The sequence below is a fragment of the Podarcis pityusensis genome, assembly GCF_964106645.2.
Source record: "Podarcis pityusensis genome assembly, chromosome: 3".
NCBI classification, from domain to species: Eukaryota; Metazoa; Chordata; class Lepidosauria; order Squamata; family Lacertidae; genus Podarcis; species Podarcis pityusensis.
In genome coordinates, this window is record NC_138026.1 from 50,941,337 (window position 1) to 50,959,302 (window position 17,966).

At 42.6% G+C, this 17,966-nt stretch overlaps 1 protein-coding gene across 3 annotated transcripts in view; it reads left to right on the plus strand.

The window, feature by feature from the left end:
- The window catches only part of GPR6 (G protein-coupled receptor 6), a 78,485-nt gene continuing 60,519 nt past the window's right edge, over nucleotides 1-17,966 (plus strand). The window contains exon 1 of one of the 3 annotated variants that reach the window (XR_013984645.1): nucleotides 1-257. The gene's annotated coding sequence lies outside the window, so the exon portion shown is untranslated. Of the gene's footprint in view, nucleotides 258-340; nucleotides 364-17,966 lie in introns of those variants that run through there. The other 2 variants (XM_081000431.1, XM_081000432.1) reach the window with 2 other exon arrangements.

Genomic DNA, 17,966 nt, shown 5'->3' on the forward strand with positions numbered 1-17,966 from the left:
TCCAAATAGCTGGGGAAAAATGCCTCATTTTCTACAGAGCCTTCCTTCCCCCTCTGCTTGGGCCTCCATTGTTCCACCACCCTCAGAAAGCAGCTCAGGGAGTATGGCCCAGGAGCGGCTGTTTTCTGTGGCAGCCCCTAAGTTGTGGAACTGCCTCCTCACAGAAGTCTGTCTGTCTGGCATCTTATAAAGCTTTTGGCGAATGCTAAAGACACATCTTTTTACTATGGCTTCTTACCCACCTTAGTTTTGTGGTGGTAAGTTTTTTTTAAACTGTTTTTATTTTGTGTGTGTGAGGGAGAGGGGAGGGGGGACTAGCCCACCCCTGAACAATGGCTTTTTACCCACCTTAGTTTTGTGGTGGCAAGTTGTTTTAAGCTGTTTTTATTTTGTGGGGGGGGGGGACTAGCCTACCCCTGAACAATGGCTTTTTACCCACCTTAGTTTTGTGCTGGTAAGTTGTTTTAAACTGTTTTTATTTTGTGGGGGGGGGGGGGGAACTAGCCTACCCCTGAACAAAGCTAAATTTTCCGTTTGTTGCCTTCCCACTTGTGCCTCTGGCTTCTTCCACCAAAGGTTGCTCAGAAGGGAATGTGGATTACTTGGAATTGGTAATCTGTTTGTTGATGGGCCTTATCATTGAAATGACTGGAGATATGAATGGTCTGAATGGAAATGGATGGCTGTAGTTTTGATAAAGTTATTTATGATTGATGGGGTGGGGAATCAAGAGACAGAGTTGAAGAAAATTGGATTGAATTCATTTCTCATTAGAACACAAAGGTGTTGTTTTTTAATTAAAAAAACCCCAACTCTAACAGCAATAGGAGTTGCTATATTTTGTATTTGATTCCATGATCTATCTATTGCAGATTCATACTTCATAACCATAGATAGATAGATACTTAGGAAACATGTATAAACTGGATTTGATGCCAGTGTTTCTCTCCTTTTGCTAGCCACCTGTCTATAGTAGTCAAGCATATTGGGTTGAATCCAGACTACATTAGTTCTGCTTATGTTCTAATAAGTTCAATGGAAATGAAACCATACCTTGCCTGTCTATTTCAGTGGGTACTAAATGCAAGTTTCTGCGTATGAATCCGTTCCGGTGTCCCACCCTGAGTGGTAATAACTGGTAGACTTAGATCCCATCTGCTCTGTACATTTAAAGCTGCATCATACCACTTTGAACAGTAATGCTTTCCCCCAAAGTATCCTGGGAACTGTAGTTTGTTTAGGGTGCTGAGAATTATTCTCCCTCACAGAGCTACAGTTCCAATAATGGTTTAACAGTCAATCATCAAAGGGAACTCTATGCATTGTAGCTCTGGGTGGGGAATCAGGATCTCCTAACAACTCCCAACACCCTTAACAAACTACACTTCCCAAGATTATTTGGGGGAGCAATGACGGTTTAAAGTGGTGTGATACAGCTTGTTACAAGTGTTAAATGTATATAGTCCTGATAGGGCTTTATATGATTGTCAGCAGGCCAGTTCTAAAGTTAGAATTCCAAAAAGGAGGTTTCCATCCAGTTCTCCCTTCCATCCGTAAATATGCAACAGTCTGAACTATATCATGGTATTTCTGTACCACTCCAAGATGATGAAGTTTAACTCTGTTCTTTGAATAATATTTTTATAAACACTTAATGAATAAATAGATTTTTTTAAGGGTAGATTATCTGATAATTTGGAAACACTTATTTTCCTGAAGATACCTATATCCCACCTATTGATTTATATGCAAAATTTTCAAGGCTCCTTCCAAAAAAAAAGAGATAAAAATGCAGAGTAAAAACCAATGCAACAATGAATCACAAATGGTGAAAGCAGAAGAAAACAAGATAAAGCAGCAGTAGAAAGAAATAGCATCAAAACTTCTGAAACAGAAATAAAATGCCATCCTGTTCATTTAAGCACTATGATTAAAATAATTCTTTTAACCTGGTGCCTAAATCTAAGTACATTTGGCACCAGACCAATTACTCTGAGAATTACAAGAGAGTAATTCTCTATGCCACCTAGAGCCTAACATGTTTATTTTGGCATAATCTTTCAGGGATGGAGTCTACTTCATCATATGCATGAAGTGTTATCCTTGTTTAGTAGGAACAAACATGCATGAAAAGGGAAAAATTGTAAACAGTGGAGTCAAATGTCAGCACAAGTATACTGTGGAATTCAGGTAGTTTAGCAGAACTACGCTATTCCATAGATGGGTCACCACCAAAGGACTGGGCAGAAGCCCAGTCACCTCCTGCCTCATCCTCTAAAGGTGGCTAGGTGTTTAATAGAGCAGATCCATATGAAAGCATGAGGTTATCCCAATATCTGAGCTGTTTTAATGCTGTTGAGATATGCTCCATAATCTAGTTACTGTCTTCAAAGGCAGCCCAAATTGTAGAAATTTAATACAGATGTAACCAGAGCATAGATATGGTCAGACCCTCTCTGTCCAGGAAAGGGGCACTTGGTGCAACAGTAGAAGCCACAAGTGCTACCTGTGCACTCAAAAGAAGGGCTGGATCTTAGTACCGCCTACTTGCACACCTGTTCCTTAAGAGGGAAAAGTACAATCTCATCCAGAACAGAGTAAACAGTCTTTTCCTGAACTGTTCCAAACAATTTTACTGTACGTTGGCTTGCTTTCTCCGCAGGATCAATATTTACTGGATCTCTTATCAGCAGTGAAAATTCAGTGCCGATACTGTAGATATAGGCATTCTGTAATGTTCATTATCTCTGAAAGATACCATAGGCACAAAGAAGGGTCAGTGTGAATTGAAATATGTCAGGCCAACATAATAACCAGCAAATTGCAAAGCTCTAATGGTCCTCCTTCAAAATAACAGTTAAAGAGTTCATGACACAGTTTCATGCTGCAAATGACACAATTCTGTCGTTCTTTGCTATTAGACCTTTTATTTCACAGTTATGTGGCACTAATTCTTCTTGAATGTGGTGCACAGCATTTTGCTTTAGACTTTTTCTGTTTGATTGGGAATGACACACTGAAAGGAGCCAGGCCCCGTCTGGCTGCTTTATTGCCTCTCTTGAATTCTTTTTCTGCACATAGACCATCTCAAGTATCTACATTTATTTTTTTTTTTTAAATAATATTTATTAAAATTTTCAAAAATACAGAAAGTAAAAATTAAAATACATTCATAGCCCTATTTTCATATATCCACTTTCTGGGACTCCCCCCTTCCCCCACCCCTACCATATTCCTTTTTCATATTGTTGGCTCCACAAGCTCTCAGTTCTGATTAAAAACTTAATTTGTTTAAACCATTATTCGAATTTAAAATTTCTACACTCCTCATCAATACCCTTAATAAAACACAAAAAATTTCTTTCCCAGGGCCCACCCCATTTTCATTCCACAATTTCCCTTTTTTTTGATAATAAAGACACCCCACATAATAGAAATATCAGAAATAAGAAATAAAAGGTATAATAGATAAAACAAAGCCAGTTCAATAAAAAGAAGTTGACAAGCCTTTGGATTTTAGTTCTCCCCCCCTGTCCCCGGTTCAATTTCCCCCTGACCACCAAACCATGTTATCCGCCTGGAATTCTTACAATCCATAAATCACCTATTTCCCCCAACTCCTTGCTGGTTTTTTTTTTTTTTTCCTTTCATAGTTATTTTTAGAACACTTAACTTCAGATCTTTAATAAAGCTCCCCCCATTGTTCTTTCCAAATTGTAGTCCAGTTTCCTCTTGTTCCGCTGCTGAAACGTTCTAATTCAGAAGCTTAGTAAGTCTGCAGGGATTATTATTATTCAGGAACAAAAACTTGCGTTCAGTCCCTTCCTTTCTTCAATAGAAAATTCTATTGTCTCCTTTAGCTGAACACCCTGTAGACAAAATATTATTTCCGTTTTGCAGCTTTCCCAGAAGATAACCAGTCCTGTGAAATTCCAATGGTATTTTTCCACTTACGACCATCTTTGTAATGTCCCGAAACTCCTCTAGGGGGATTGTTGTAACTTTGTCTTCTCTAGTCCAAAAGTCCGATTGTTATCCATGTTTTCGCCATTTTGTATCCAAGTTTTAACAAGTTGTAGCAAATTGTAACAAATTTAGCCAGCAAAGTTCTCATAGTAAAATCCTCTCTGCTTTCCGACTTTGACAGCTACTTTGACAGCTGTCAAAATCTCCGACTCTTTTCACCAGGCTCTCTCTTCAATCACCCCGGTTCCCAGGGGGGGGGGGTTACGTTTCTTCTCCCTCAATTCATCCTCCAGCACAGTTCTTATGATTCCCCATCGTGGAATTCTTAGTTTTTATCAGCAATACAAATCTTTTTGGACCTTGGTTTCCCCGTCCTTGTCTTGGAAGGTCTACAATAGGGGGGGGACTGACTTCCTTTTTGGATCCCCCCCCGCTCGTGTCCAATTCAAAAAGAAGTTCTTTTTTTTTCCTCCTTTTAAACCCAGTTTCCAAATTACTCACGGGTTGTTGTCTAAAAGTCCGAATTTTCAATGGAAGAAGTCAGCGCTCTCCGCCGGATGGCATGCGGCTGCGCTCGGCAGGGATAGCAGAGGACTCAAAGCACCACGCTTCTCCCCGGCACCCGATCCGTAGCCTTTAAAAAGGCTCCTTCACGAGTCGGGAGGGCGCTAGCGGTGCCAGCCGAGTCTCCATGTCCACGACCCTCGTGGCCGTGGTTTTTAAGGGTCCCCGCATCGCCGGTGCGGTAGGACCCAGCCCCTGCCGAGCAGGCTCCCTCCGGAGCTCGGAGGGAGTCCGCCATTCGGCGATGGCGCCAACCCGGAAGTCCTCAAGTATCTACATTTAATGTATTTTACAAGTTTGGTCTCCATGCTCAGCTAGCTTTCACACTTGAAATGCCAAACAGGGTAAAAACACAAAGCCTCTTGAATCTGACCTGTTGTCCCTTTGGGGGGCATGTTGGAAGAATGAAGGGTCAGTCTTATTATCATTTATTAAATTTATATATTGCTCTTCATTCCGAAGATCACAAGGCAGTTTACAAGTTAAAAACACAGAATGCATAACATAATGATAAAAAATACCCCTCCACTAAGTTTTACTCAGAGAAGACCCCTTCTCCATAAGTAGAATGTGAAATGTGTTCATCTGCTTACAACAGGCATGGGAAACCTCAGACCCAGGGACCAAGTGCAGCCCTTGAGGCCTCTTTACCTGGCCCTTAGGGCACTCTCCAGGCCACACCCATCAAAAACCTTGCTTCACACCCCCTTTGGCTGTTTTTGGCTGGCTGGAATGGAACTTTGAATTCCAACAATGACTCTTGCTTGATGTCATGGACTGGCTGGATGCAGAGGAGGAGAAGGAGGCATCAGCTGGGGAACCTCCAAGGGAAACCTCAGGGGAAGAAGGCTAAGAGCCAGTGGATTGGTGGTAGGACAACAATGAGCGACCAGAGGGAGCAAACTGGGAGGAGAAGGTGTTGGAAGCTGAAGAGGATACAGGGTTTGGTGAGCAGGAAGAGGCTGGGGCAGAGAGCCATCCAGAATCAGAGGCAGAAGCAGGGGTTGTTCAAGAAGCAGAGTGGAGGCGGGCTGCTGAAGAAGTCAGGGAATCTCTCTTCCTGCTGTAACCAGCTCCCCTCCCCACCCCCAGTCTCCCAGAACACAGAGGACGGAGCAAAGAGAAACAAGACGAAGGAGCCTCATGTTGGTGGGGAAAGACCCAGGGGAGGAGCCTTAGAGAGCAGTGGGAAGGCGAGGACCTTCAGTCCTCACAACTGCCTCATTGGGGCAAGACCTGCTGGGAGGAGTTGATGTGATTACTAGGCCTGTGCTGTTTGGGTTTGTTTGAATAAAGAGTTAACTTCTCTGACAGTGTTTAACTGCTGACCTGCCCCTGACTCCCACTCCCGACCCTTGCCTGGATGGGAAATAGACAAATGTGTGTGTAGAAACTAGCCTATAGTAGGTGCAAAGGCTCCACTATTGCCTCTGGTCCTTCCCATCACCGGCATGTGGCCCCCAGAATGTTGCCCACAAATAAATGTGGCCCCCGGGTTGAAGAGGATTCCCCATCCCTGGCCTACAGGGCTGTGTAGGATGAAGGATGCAAGGATTCTAAAACACTATTGCACATAAATGATTAATGATCAAAGTACAGTGGTGCCTCGCAAGACGAAATTAATCCGTTCCGCGAGTCTCTTCGTCTTGCGGTTTTTTCGTCTTGCGAAGCACGGCTATTAGCGGCTTAGCGGTTTAGCGGCTTTAAGAAAAAGGAAACAAACTCACAAGAACTCGCAAGACGTTTCGTCTTGCGAAGCAAGCCCATAGGGAAATTCGTCTTGCGGAACGACTCAAAAAACGGAAAACTCTTTCGTCTAGCGAGTATTTCGTCTTGCGAGGCATTCGTCTTGCGGGGCACCACTGTATACACAGTTTTGATGGGGAAAAGGCAGCTTTTATTATGCTGTGAACTTTAGATTTGGCTGAAAACCCAAAATAATCTTGGTCTTTTAAGGGGGAAAATCAATAATCCAAAGATAGATCTCTGAAAAGATGATAACCTTGTAAATGGTAAGGATGTTGCTTATCTAGAATGAAGTGTGCTGTTCCTCATTACAGACTGACAAAAGAGCCAAATGTGCTTAGATGAATGTGCCTCTTAGCTAAGTTGGTATCATGTCATGGCTTAGGCTGATGGGAGGTTTAGCAAACAATTCTGAGGAATGCAGCTGAGTGAAATACTGGCAGCAGTTAGTGATTTAGTCAGTAGTAAATAGAATCCATTGTTGAAAGTACCAGTAAAAAGTCAGGTTACTGGCAGGTTACTGACTTCATGATAAATCATTAGGGATTGATTAATAATTACAGCAAATGACACACATGAAGACAATCCAAAACCAACTGTTCTGCCCTGCATTTAAAAAGCAGTTGTAGGGGACAAAAGAAACCTGGCTTAAATGTATGCTTTTTGATATTCAAGCCATTTGTTTTAAAGTCCTATCCCATAAAAATATATCGGGGTTTTGTGGTGTCTATATATTGGACAGGCAAAGCCAGTGTCCTTCTGAGCGCATAATATATGTACAGTATAGAATCCACTCACTGTGATTAGGAATTGTAGATGGCATTAGTTGAGGGTGGAGTGGAGAATATTTGTTATGCAAAGAAAGCTACAACAGGACTTCAGTTTCTTTCTTTATATTAATGTAGGTGGGATTCAAATCATAAGATCTGTCAGTGGAAGCCCTGCACAATCACTTCTTGCACAACAGGGTCCCCCCCCTACCAAATTGGTTTAAATGGAGAAAACTCCATGGGAGGAGGAGACGGGGGATCAGTCTGTCTGTAAGCCAAAATGTTTGCATTGGTGAAACTATCAGAAGCTTGTGACATTGAATTCCTCTTATGTCTGGAGGTTCTACTGTATGTTGCTATGGTTTCTCTTTCAAGGCACTTAGATTTTTACAGAATTGCAGACAATGAACAGGTGACATAGAAATACGTGTCAGTGCTTCCCATTAAGATAATTCAAGAAAAAACTCTGGCAAATTGATATCAATTCCAGTATTATTGTGTCAAGCAATGGTCTGTCCTGGATGATTTAGAAAAGTGGTCCCCAACTTGATGTCCTCCAGCTGCTTGGACTACAGCTGTGTCTGGTGGAGTCTAATACAGCTGGAAGGCACCAGGTTGAGATAGGTTGGTGATTAAAATTTGTGCAGTTGAATGCTAGCAGAATCAACTTTTTCTTTTTCTGTCATTACTCCTCACTATTGCCAGTTGTTTATAAAAGAGAGCTGGCATAGCACAGTGGCTGAGGAAATCCCCAGTTTGAACCTTGATTCTGCTAGGAACTCACTAGGCAACCTTAGGTAAACCTAAGCCACACTCTCTGTTTCAGTCCTTCCGCCTGCGGTATGTATAGCAGATAATAATATTGACTCCCTTACAAGGACTGCAGTGTATGCAAAGACCTTTGAACTACAAGTATTGTATAGGGCTGGGCGAATTTCAGGGTGGTGAGCCTGTTTTCTTTTCCTGTTCCCAGCCTACACTTTGTCACACACACACACCCCCAGTGCTATGTGGGTGCTGTCCCTTGCTTGGTGCTGGTGCCTGTAAGATGACAGCAAAATTAACTTGCATTTCCCAGAAAGCAAAATTTTATTTAAAAGAAGCAGATTCCTAGGAGAGTCAGACACATGGAAAGGTTGTTCCTGATATGAGTATCATATATTAGTCTAGTATATTTTGGAGTTATTGTTTTTTTACAAATTAAGAACAATGTTTGCACCTGGAGACTTGCTGAGCAATTTCTGATTTCCCTTTGCGTCATTCCATCCATCTCCTATCTATCAAGAACAAAGCACATATCGGAATACATATTTCCCCACTGCCAAGAAGTTTGGTTTATTCCTTTTTCTTACTGCTTTTTTGCCGTAGGACAGGAGCTGCCTGGCAGCATTCACACTTATTTTCCATGGAAGTGACGGGCAGCTTCACACACCAAATCATGTTAGCCCTCTTTCCACAGGCCGCAAATGGCACAGCATGAGGGGAAATGGGCTCCCTCTGCTCTTCAACCACTTGCAGGCAGCTTTGTTTGTTTGTTTGTTCAGGTTTGTCTCTGCAACTTGGGTTTGTCACAGGGCTACAAGAAGAAACTGTGCATCACTTCCCTGAACTGGCATTAAGTCGAACGGAGGGGGAGGACTGTGCGTTCCAAAGACAGCCCTGGCCACTTCCTTCGACTTCATTCTTGCTCTATTCGCACAGCCCACTGCTGCGGTATGCAGGTCTTCTGAACTGCTCAAACTCGGTATCAAGCCATTCTTTACCCTATCCTTCTGGGTTTTTAAATATCTATGGAAGTGAATCATTGCAGTATCCAAGCAACAAGATAATAAAGAGAGAAAAGAGAACAATATTAGAGCCTATTGTGACAGGTACTTTTCTCATGGGCTCTGGAAGCCCTGGAGCATCAACAGAAGCTCACCGTGAGGGAGACATAACATTTCTCCACTTCTTGACTATGTGCATTGTCAGGGGACTACTGCTGTAGAAGAGCTGTGGTGCTTAATCCAAGGCTGAGGGAAATGGTCTGGGGTTTTTGAGCAGCCCACTGTCTGGCCTGTAACTCTCCACCCCTTATAGAATAACAGGGTTCATTTGAGCCAGAGTCCAATTTCTGCTAATGAAATAATACTTCTGCCGATCTGGTTACCCACCGTCAGCTTCAGAGCAAGTCACTTCAAGAAGATATTTCGCTAGCTGAGGTCTCATTGCATTTGATAGGAAAGGAAGAAAACAGGATGGAAAGTATCCCATCCTGAGCCCCTGTCCTTCCAGCAGGGCTAGCACAAGAGTTTTTACTACCCAAGGCAATACTGTAATTACTCGAGTCTAATGTACCATCAAATCTAATGTGCACCTCGAAACAAAAAAAAGGATTTGTGGCAAATGTACATGTTCCATCGAATCTAATGTGCACTTTAATTTTTGCAATGTAATCTGTTCCAAAACGGTGTGCATTAGATTTGAATAAATACAGTAAATAAGATGGTTCCCTGTCTCCATTTCATGGAGTGGCAGCTAAATTTTGTTTCAAAACACCAGCAGCTGTTAGCATCCTCCACCACATCTGAGGCAGCAGGCTAGTTTAGAGGTCCCATGACAGGCTGTGTGGTATACCCAGCTCTATCCTTGATCAGAAGAGAAATATCCATGGGCTCAGGAGGAACAACCAGGGAGCTGCCACTGCTGCCGTCCAGCATCTGCCACCTAAGGTCATTTCTTTATTTTTTTCTAATAGTAGAGCTGGCCTTGCCTCCAAGATACCAAGCCACCATCTATTATTGGGGCTCTTTCTTCAGACAGAGCAAGTCTTCTTTCCGAAAACCAAACTGAGTTCCAGAATGCCTTCTGAACCCAGAAGGTCCTTGGCATCACCTCTTTTCTTCCTCCTGCTCTTTATGCTGTTTCTGTGGGGAGCATCAAAAACATTTCCTTCCTCCTGTTACTCCTGTCATGCCTTCACGTTGGTAGTCAGAATTGGTAGGCAACTTTTTTGCCCCACATCCTAATAGTAAATGCCAAATTTATCAGGTAAGGTTTGATCTTCCACATCAGAAAGCATTGTCTTCTCTAAACATCAACTTTCTGTCTGTAAAATTAACAGCCTCAAGAAAATTCATTCCAGACCTTTAGAAACAGTTGGATTCAAAGGGGGTGTTGAATAATCTCATGGATCAAACCAAAATATTGAAGCTAGGCTCTTCTTTGTGACTCCTTTTTCTTATGAGAAATAGTAACACCTGCAAGAGGCTATTCCTTGGATGCAGCCCCTTATTTTGGCACATTCCTGAGAAGAGCTTTACTACAAATCATCACTGGATGGTTTGTTGTTTGCCTCTTCACAGAACAAACAGTCACAAGGCTAAGAACACTTGCAGGTATAACACTTGCCACTCAATGCTCTATTTCTGGCAACTGTAGAGTGTCTTGGTACCAATTGTACCTACCTACCTCAAGTGATGCTAATGGAACAGGAGGGCAGCAAACGTCTCCAATAAGTGATTGAACTAAGCAGGTAGAAAATTGTGAATGATGGACCATTTTACAGGTGGAAGGAACCACTGCCTTTTTACTTAATGTAGTTGAAAAGTAATGTAAGTTAACTATATACTTTCTCCTTCCTGCTCCTTGTATTCATTCATTGCAGTTCATTCATTCATTAAATCTGATGCTGCCTGATCATAAGGGCAGAGCATCACAGTGAACAAACAACCCATATTTGGAACCCCAGCATGGTGTCATGAGCAAGGCGTGTTCAATAGTTACAGTCAGTGATCCTGTGACAATTCAGTGATTGTCGGGCCTTAAACAGCACTGTGCACAGAAGCCCTAACTATCTTCCATAGCACTAAGAAAGACACTTTGCAAGCCATGGGCTTCCTGCACAGCACTATGCAAAAATAGGTCACCTGTCAGGTGATGGTCAGAGAGGGGGTGGGATCTGTCTCCTTTCACTCACTTTGATTATTTAAAGTGCCAACACCAGGAGAAACAAACCTGTGAGCTACCTTCAGGCAGGGTTCATGGAGGTTAAAGGGAGCAGAGAGTGCTGTGGAGAGGCAGATAATCAAGCATCACAAAGATAGTCTGAACAATTCAGAGTGCAGAATGCATAAGCAGCCCCTCCCCTCTCCCTCCACCCCCTCCTCTCTTGCCAACAACACCCCATCCACACAAGAGCACCTTGACTGCACCAGCCATGGCTTGTCAGACAAAGCAATTGCTGACTTTAAAAAGGTGATGAGGAAAATGAGTGTGTATGTGCGTGTGTGTGTCAAAGAAATGGCTGGAAATGCTAAGAAGTACTTTAAATTTCAACTCTGTTGTGGGTTTACACAAAAGCTTCCAAAACTGGCTTTCCAACCTCACTGGCCACATACTCTCCACCACTGCAGTGGATACACTTCAACGTGAATATATTTGAGTGGCCAGTGAGGTTGGAAGCAAATTTACAATGTCATTTCTAAAATGTCTGTGTGCTTTTGTCCTATGTGAATGATTGAAAACACACCACATGCAATATGAGTATAATAAAATTAATTGTCCTAGTTGCCATGGAAACATACCTTTGGTAATTTCCTAGGCCAAATGCTCCAACTATCAAAGATGCATGCTTTATTTAGTACATCGCTAACATAAGTCTCCTCTCTTTTGATCTCTTCATCACGGGGGAAATAGAACCTACGGTTTGTGCAGTGAGCTGCTTTAAATGAGAATTTGAGGGATATTGCTTTCTCTGGCTTGTAAACTAACCAGTATTCAATCTCTAATCTTAGAAGCTCCTACAGAGCATGCAAACTTGCACCTTTAGCTTGTTTCCTAGGCGACCAATGATTGGTTTACTGGGTGACAAGACTAGCTCGATTTGAGGAATGTGCCCTTTGAACACATCTCGGTAGCGATGATTCATCAAAAGACACCTGACCAGCAGCAATTCACAGAGCAAAATTTATTTTATGCTAGGTGACAATTGTCTCTGCGGTTGTTTTCAGTGTGTTCCATACAGACCCCCTGCTCATTTCATGGGGAGTTGTGGTTCAATGCCAGCCAATTGGCCAGTGATCGATTTCCATGGTTACTAGGGTGGTTTGTTTCCATATATGGAGGCTAGATTGGATCCTGCTTGACTCTCAGCTACCCCATGGGATGCTTGATAGGCCACGCTGCCCCGATTTGCCACATGTTAAGATATAGGTCACATCCATTCATGCTAGCTTTCCCCCCTGCTACCACATTTTCAGGTTCTGCAGCCACAAAAAACCCTTTCCGTTGTCTAAATGAATGTCAGGCACTTTACATAAACAAGTGTGATTTGCACAGTCTACTATTTTATTGATTTTACACTTTTTAGAGGTGAAAGGAGGCATAATACAGTGAGAATTTTACTAGAGGAAAGATGTGATTAATCCATTTCTGATTTCTTCCTCCTTTTCTCTGATACTGGAGGACTTGCTCAGCAAACCCATATGTTTACAAGCTTGTTTATTTATTTACAGCATGCATAAGCTGTGGAATAACACATGTTCTCTGAGTGATGAACAGTGAAAGCTTAAAATGCCAACTGTTGCTGATTCAAATCATTGCGAGAATCAAATATTACAGCCCCCAAATTCTTTCAGGGGTGCGATTCTTTTCAAATCTTCTGGGGACTGCAGACTGGAATCTCTCCAGTTAGAAGAAATGGGTAGAGACTTCTGCCCAGGTCCTTGGACAGTCACTGCTAGTCAGAGCAGACAGTAAATGCAGTAAATGTCCAACCACCTGCATCCATAGGCGTAGCCAGGATTTTTGTGGGGGGAGCAGGCCTTTTGTTAAGGGGGGGGCAGAACTTCAGTTTGCTGTGTATTTTTATTGATTTAGGGGGCAGCTGCCCCTCCCTGCACCTACTTTGCCAATCGCATGCCTGCATCCTGTCATTCCCTTTCTTTCCTGCCTGTAAGGCAGCTTCCTGTCTTTCCCTCTACAGTGGTACCTTGGTACTTGAATGTCTTGGCTCCCAAACAAATCAGCTCCCAAATGTCACAAACCCGGAAGTAAGTGTTCCAGTTTGCGAACATTTTTCAGAAGCCAAACGTCTGACGCGGCTTCTGCAGCTTCCAATTGAGCGCAGGAAGCTCCTGCAGCCAATCGGAAGCCGCACCTTGGTTTTCAAACTGTTTTGGTTTTCAAACTGTTTTGGGAGTCGAACAGACTCCTGGAATGGATTAAGTTTGAGAACCAAGGTTCTACTGTATTTCCAAAGTGAGTTTGGATCCTTATGTAGCCAAAACAGTACCATCCATACAAATGGTAAAGGTAGCAGCAGGCATGGGGGCATCCAAATGTTTTCAGAAGTAAATAATTATTTAGTGAGGGAAGTGAAGGGAAAGCCAAAACATCCTTATGAGGACTGAGCATGCTCAGTGGTGGCTACAGAATGCAGAATGACTGTTGGTGGGGGATGGAAAACCAAGACAGAGAGAGGGAATGGGATATTCTGAAAGAGGACACAGCTGACTAACCAGAATATGAAACAGGAGTACTCCAGGTTCTTCTTAAAACATAAGAATAACCCTCCTGAGTAAGACCAAAGGCCCATGTTGTCCAGCATGCTATACCCACAGTGGCCAAACAGATGCCTGTGGAATTTTCTGAAAAGTGTTGCCACTGGTTTCAAACAGCTAAGAATCCCTCCCTTTCTTACATTCCAACCAATGGCGCAGCTAGGTAATTTTCAGCTCCTGGGTTTGGTGATCTTATGGAGGAGGAGAGAGGGCCATGTGTGTGACCTCCATTCTGAAGCACGCATTAACAGTCCAACAACATCTGGATGATTACAGGCTCCTCATCTTTCACTAGATGAAACAGTACATTAATGGACAACAGAGAGCCAAACATATTTTTTTAAAAAAATTGCATTAAAAAACCAAGTGCTTTTAGAACAAAGGATGCAAAGTCTCAGCTAAAAAGCTCTATGCTCCTGTTCCTAGTCTTTTAGTCAAGTTAATTAATTTAATAATTTCATGATGTTATTACAATTAATGATTTCATAAATCTGTTGAAATGGTGGTTTTCTTGGAATACACAGCCTTGGGTAAAGTCCCTCATTTTACAGCCATGCTGATTAGGAAGAACCCAATCTGCTTTTATCTTCTCTTCCATTCCTGTTCCTATTTTTAGACACATTGGCTTCATGCAAGAAAGTGATTGCATCTGTCTTTCTCATCATAACCAAATGCTTTTGTTGACATTAGCAATCAAATGGCGTTTGCAGAGCAGAGACTCAGACTATTGTCACTATGACTCTGACCCGTTGAATGGATTTGCTGGATCAGCACACAACCTTTGTTTTCAGTATGTTTGCGGCTTTTAATTCACCATTCCTACTGAAGGGCTTGAATGATGCGTAGGTGTTGAATATTTGTAGAAACTCATGAGGATTTATGAAAATAACAAGTGGCCCTTCAGAACAGTGTATATTTAAAAGAACTATTATTTAGCAATTCAGCATGTGAGATATTGGCATAAAACAAGAGAAATGAAACTGGCTTGCTATTAGCTTGTGCAAAAATAATCTAGTGTAAGAGCCATGGTTGTGTTGGATCTTGGCTAGAGACACATAGGTTCAAATTGCTATTATTATCTCTATCTTTCATTATTACCTATCTTGTTGTATACATGGTATTGGGTGAAGTGAGAGAAACCTATGTAAACTGTGAAGGGTGGTAATATGACATATGGGATCATTAATAATTGTAAGACTCAGGGCTTTTTTTCTAGAAAAAGAGGTGGTGGAACTTGCTGAGCACTCACCCCGATTTGAGCTATGTAATACCTATATGAAACTGCTGTAAGAAGCAGTCATGATAAGTTTTTGGGCAAGGATGCTGATGACACTCAGCTCTATTTCTCCATAACATCTGGATCAGGAAAGGCTATGTAGCGCCCAAGACGGCTGCTTAGATACGGTAGTGGAATGAATAAGCTGAATCTTGGCAAAAAGAAAGCACTTTGGGTGAGTGGTCCCTTTGTCTGACAAATTAGTCAATTGCCTGCCCTGGACAGGTTGCAATCCCCATGAAAGAGCAGGTGTGCTGTCTGAGGATGCTTCTGGATCCAGCTTCTTGTCCAGGAGCCTCAGTGACTAGAAGCACCTTTTACCAACTATGCTTGGTACAACAGCAATAACCATTCCTGAACCAAGAGAGCTTCACCACAGTAGTCTTTTTTATTGCATGGCGAGGCCCCAGGCCCCACAGTTCCCTCAGAAATAAAGACACAGACACAAATATGTTGGGTTAATGGGATAAATTAGGCCACAATTTTATTGGTTACAGATGTGAGTGGTTTGGCTTAGGCAAGTGGGTGAAGCAAGACTATATCCTGACTCCTGCCCGTCTGCAGGAGTCCTGTAAGAGTCAACCACCGATGGGGGAACCCTATGATGCACATCAATTGAGGGTCACCGATGGGGTAGCCCACACCCAGGCTTCGGACAGGAACAACACCCCCAGATCCCTTTAACAGAATACCCTTTACGTGGAGGGGCAGGCCAGAGGCAACAACCGCCCCATGACAAGGCTTATCCAATGCCTAACCGCCACCTGAGCCAAAAGGCTCGCCGCCAACACCCTCACACCTGCAACCAACCCCTAATGCCTTTGACAATATTGGCCAGCCAAATATCATTGGAAAGGTGAACACCATCACTGTGCAACAAGGCCTCCTGGTCAAATGTAATGGCAGGGTGCCGAATCACCTAGCCCCACAATAGTTGCACCTTCTGTGCCATGGCACTATCTGCAATTTTCTAGGCCCTGTTGATTGCTGCCTGGTGTGGCAACCACACCAACCATGCCTCTCCAAGAGTTGGGACCATATTATCGTCAATTCCAGGTGTAAGGCGACCAAATTATCAAAGTCCTCTTTGATGTTCCAGGTCAGGTCAATGCCCTTCCTTAGGACCAAATCATTCATTCCAAGTTGAATAATCAAAGCATCGGGAGGCCCATGCAGGGCAGCTCTGGCTGTCACGTTTGGCAAAAACTCCTCACACCTCATGCCAGGTCTTGTGACCCAAGAAATTATGACAATTTCAGGCAGCCTCAGGCAGCTACCCATGCTGATATTGATGGGATGCACCCGGGCCCAGTGGGCAATACTGTGTCCCACCATACAAATGTTAGTCACGGGGTAACCTGAAATAAGAGAAGTGACAAGGCATAATTAATGAGGGTTCTTGCGGATGTACCTTCTGTACGCCTCTGATCTCCAGCATCCCATATCCTTGATTCTGTTTGTTGGAAAACTCCAATCTATTGACATCAGGCAGCTGCCTTCACTGTATTCTTTTCGTTGCCTGCTTAAAACAATATTGTGTAGGCAAATCTATCCAAAAATGTAGCTGTTGATGTGTTTTAATTTATTTTCAGTTTGCTGCTTATTTGAATTTTCTTTTCAAAGTTTTGACTACTTGTTTTTAACTGTTTTTACTGATATTTTTAATTTCTTGTAAATCCTTCGGAGATTGTGTTACAATCAAGCGTCATAATCACAGTTACAGTGGTTTTACCATCAATCCCTCTCTCCAGAGAACTCTTGAGATTTGTATCTCTTTGACTGGTATAAGTGTCAAATACAAGCTTTTTTTAAAGGGATGATGGCATCAACCCCGGTGGGTCCCAGCATTTGCTTCACCAAGATGATGCTGGGCCTGCCCAACCCTCTTGGGCTGCCTAATATACTGGGCCATCTCAATTCAAGAAGGTCAAAGACTAACCGGTCCGAGGAAGTCACCTTTGCAGGAGTCTATGAATCACTAGCAAGAAATGAAAAGAGCTCCGTTTGCCTGCTGTATTGACTGCAACCACACTATAATAATTAATTAATTACTGAGTAAAACACATTTGCTCTGGTTTCTGTAAATTGGCACTATATTCTGGAAAGGCTTATATATTAGTCATTTCTTTATGTGTTTCCCTTTCATTGTCTCCCTGGGGGTTTTTCACTATGAGGCTGATGGCTTAGCCACAATTTGACAGATCTCCCTGAAATTTCCACTGGTGATTCAATCTCTAATTCTTATTGTAAAGGTCTGCACTGTACCATACTTGTCAAGAGCCACTAGGTATTCGCTTCTGAAGCTGTTGTGTCCTATAACCCTTTGGAAAGCACAAAGAATGATTGTTGGAAGGTGGCACAGCTTGAGAAATCAAAGGCATTGCTAGAGCAATTGTGCTCAGAATACCATTTCAATAGTCTCAGGGCATGTTTCTTCCCTATGGGGTATAGGTTGGGATCCAATCAGTCCTCTGTGCATGTGGAAGGTCAGGAGATCTCTGGAGTGGCATGAGGAGTAGGAAACCTGGTGCCATCACCCCATGCATGCACAAGCTTCTTTGGGAACTAAGCCATAATCTTTTTCTATTTCATTTTCCATTCAAGCATATTCACTCTTCAAAACGGAAAGCAGACAAAACGGAATGCGCGCTATTTAGAGCAGCTCTCCAAATGGAGAGAACAAAAAGGAACAAAACCAATGCAGGCAGATAATTAAAGGTGGGGGTAGAGAATCTGAGCAGCACATTGCTGAAAACACCAAGACCCAACAACAACAAATTCTTCAAATATATATAAGTAGCAGGATACTAGTTAAAGAACTGCTTGGACCTTTGGATGACAAGAGAGGAAAGAAAGGAAAAGGAGATTGCAGAGAAGCTAAATGAATTATGAAGACCTGGGAGAGATGACTGAACTTTCTCAGGAAGGGAACCTGAGTAAATGAGGCAAATGGCAGTGACAAGAGATGCAGTTTGTTTGCTTGCAACTTTAACAAAGAAAGAGTTGACTTGGATTAATTTAAAAGAATATTAGACAAATTCATGGAGGATAAAACTATAAATGAGTACCAGCCATGATGCCTATGTTCTGCCTCTACTGTTA